Genomic DNA, 3,794 nt, shown 5'->3' on the forward strand with positions numbered 1-3,794 from the left:
TGTGCTTGGTTACTGTGAAGTAATCCATACCTGGGCTGTAATTTCTAGTATGGGGAAAAGAATGGCAGAAGTAAGATGTCAAGCACTCTGCCTGCTTGACTTATGGGGAACACATGCATCTCTACAAACTCTGTTCCAGGAAGACACAATAATCAGAGTAATAGTACTTTATATGATGAGTACTAGTATTTATTAGGGATCATACGGATGAGAGAGTAGGCATGAACTTGATGCCATGCCCTGACAGAGCCATGGAACAGTTCTAATTTGCCTGGTCCTCTTTGCAGACATAAGCTTGAACTTGATACTAGCTTTCCCTTGCACTTCATTAGCCACTTAATAACCAAACAGTCCCAGCATGGTGAACAGCACTTCTATTTTTAGAAAGCACCTAGAACTATTCCATCTTTCTTAGTCATCCATTTCTATATTTAACAACTCTTACACTCAGAAATTTTAACTTATAGCTCACATAAATCCCTTACTTTTCAGTGAAAGCCTGTGTTCTTTCATACCTGCCCCCAAATAGAAGGGGACAGCTGATGTGAAACTTTTGACTGACTTTGTCATGCCATTTTGTTTTGTTACATTTAATTCTCGATGGACTTAGGAGAGTGAGCTGGATTTTATCCTGTAGCACAGAGACCCATGTGGAATACCTTTTTTACTTCCACTGTGATCCAATTTTAATTTCAAGTGCTATCTAGATGACTCAATGTGCAGTAACTGAAATGCAAAGTCACACAGCTTATAACTACACTGACTCACCTCAGATGACTTGGAAGTTTCCTAGTTAGAGGAAAATAGCTGTTGAAACTAATGGAAAGTGAATGTCTGATAACTCAGCAGAGTAACATTTCTATCTCTCCAAGTCTCATACCAATTGTCACGTTAAAAAACAAAAAGTAATACATTATTTTGCTAGGAGTGGAATCAACTGTGTTCCTCCTTATGTTCACAATAGTGTCATCCATATTCCGGTCATAGGCAGTAGAGATAGGATGGATGGAATCATTTTTTAGGTGATGTACATCATAGAACAAGTTTTCTAGGAAACAGATTACTTGGACAGGATGGGGGGTAACTCCTTCCATGAATAGGTTCTCACCTTTTTTCTTGTTTTCATTTTCTATATTCATTTTTTAAAAGTGCTTACAGAACAATAGGGATGATGCTTATGTTTACATAGCTGATTCCATTGACTTTGGACAGTTTTCGGGGACCTTACGATGTCATGTTGCCCTAGTTCTGCATTCCATTGCTCGTCTCTCCAGTCACACAATAGAAGTCCTTGAGTCTCTATTTGCTGTTCTGCACTTACTCCTCGTGGTGGCTGGTGGAAATTTGCTGGAAGACAAGGACTCTCTTGGTTGCCTTTTCTAGAGTCTGCATCCTTGGCCCTCTTGAGTTGGGTATATCATGCTGCCAATCCCCAGGCTCTGCAATTGTAATTCCTAATGTGTCACAGATCCATTTAATTAAGGCATATACTTGTTAACTTGGACCCAAACAGAAATTAGCTAATTTTACATTGCAATTACCAATTGAAAAGCAGGGTTCTACATAAATAAGTGTAAAGGGCATACATGAGGGTTAATATGAGACAGAGCTGATTCTGAACATTTGTTATTTTTCTCTTCCTCCTAAATAGAAACTTTGCTAGGTAATTTTCACAGCATTAGCCCTGCCTGCTCCCATTCATTCTTTGTTGTTACTTGTTCATGTTAAATACCACATTAACACTTCCTTGCTGCTTCCATAAAAAATATCAGTGACTTAGCTGGTTTTCAGTCTCCTTCAACTCTCAAGCCTCTACAGGCATCAGATTCTGTTTCGCATTCTTTTCCTTCTGAATTCCCCTCTTAAGTGTCTCTGCTCAAGTGTCTTTTAAACTGGAAGCATATCGTTTCTAGTTTCTACTTAGAAGCAAGTACTAAGGTAGTGCATGCCCCAGTTGTTCTTGTTTTACTCAGAGGCACTCATTCTTGCACTCATCTGACAATCATATCACTTTGTTTTGTGACAACCACTGTGCTATGAACAAAGAATATAAAGATAAAGTGTTATTCCCTGACCTGGAGAGTGATTGGAATGCAGGCTGTGTGTGTGTGTGTGTGTGTGTGTGTGTGTGAGAGAGAGAGAGAGAGAGAGAGGGCCCTGGGGGGGTGTCAGGGGTAGGGGGAGAGAGAAAGAGAGAGATGAGCTCTGGGAGATGAGATGGGCATGGGGAAGCTTGGGGAGAGAGACAGTTGTTGCACCTGACTTGTTTTAAAGCAGTGGGGGACAGTGGAAGTCCTAAAACAGAATAGTTACATGATAGGCTGATAGAACATATGTATGTAGATGAAAGGGCTTCCCAGGTGGCACTGGTAGTAAAGAATTTGCCTGCCAATGCAGGAGACACAGGAGATGTGGGTTCAATAAGCACATGCTGCTGCTGCTAAGTCACTTCAGTCGTGTCCGACTCTGTGTGACCCCATAGACGGAAGCTCACCAGGCTCCCCCATCCCTGGGACTCTCCAGGCAAGAACACTGGAGTGGGTTGCCATTTCCTTCTCCAATGTGTGAAAGTGAAGTCGCTCAACTGTGTCCGACTCTTAGCAACCCCACGGACTGCAGCCTACCAGGCTCCTCCACCCATGGGATTTCCTAGGCAAGAAGTGTGACAAAGAAATCTGTTAGAAAAGTAAGGGAGAGTGAGTTTTTTGATGTGGTTTCCTAACAATTCTACTCTTGATTTGCTGTGCAGTGCTCTGACCAGGATCTGAATGAATGAAAGCATGGCTAGATGCTGGGGCATTCCTGAAAAACAGCAAAGCATAATCCCCCATGGGATTGTATGCCAGCTGAAAAGGCAGAAATTAACAAGTAATAGTAAATACCAAATTTATATAATTAAATACACAATTGTGTGAATAATTAAGTGAAGAATTATTCTAGATTATGAACTTTATGAGGGCAGGATAATGCTTGTTTTGTTTTTTACATAGTACAGCATTTGGCAAATAGTTGGTGATTCCCAAATAGTTACTGGATGATATGATATATGTTAAAAGGGCTAAAAAGGGATAATCCCTGCTCTCCTGAAAGCATGTAAGATGACCTAACTTGGTCTAGGGGACAGGGAAAGCTCCAGGGGAATGCTATTTAGGTTGATATAAAAAAGAATTGTCACTATGACAAAAGGCAAAGGAACAGCATATGAGAAGACCTACAGGTAGGAGGGAGCCTGTCACGGTTCTGGAAGTGATGCAAGTCTAGCATGTGGCAGAGGGCAGTGGTGGGGCAAGAGTGTTATACTAGTTGTCTATTGCTATATAACAAGTGACTCTGTATAACAAACTTAGGGCCTCAAAACAACAAATCTAATGATCTTATAGTTTCTGTGGGTCAGGTATTGAGGAGTGGCTTAGATGGTGGTTTTGGCTCAGTCTCTGTCATGGGGTTGTAATCAAAATATTGGTTGGAAGTATAGTAATCTGAAGGACTGACTGGAGTTGACACATTTGCTTCCAAGAGACTCTTATATTTGGCTATTGGATGCAGTCTTCAGTTCTTCCCTGGCTTTAGACCAGAGACCTTGGTTCTTCACCATGTGGGTCTCTCCATAGGATTTCTCACAACATGGCAGCAACTCTCTCCAGAGTAAGCAATTCACAGGAGAAACAGAGAGAGGCAGAAGATGTAATGACTTTTATGATCTAGCCTAAGAAGTTGTATTCATCACATCTGCTGTATGCTGTTGTTCACACAAACCAATACTGATACAATGTGGGGTAGACTACACAAGAGTG

This window comes from Moschus berezovskii, chromosome 9 (assembly GCF_049115385.1).
Source record: "Moschus berezovskii isolate FMDL1 chromosome 9, NW_MosBer_1.0, whole genome shotgun sequence".
Taxonomy (NCBI): Eukaryota; Metazoa; Chordata; class Mammalia; order Artiodactyla; family Moschidae; genus Moschus; species Moschus berezovskii.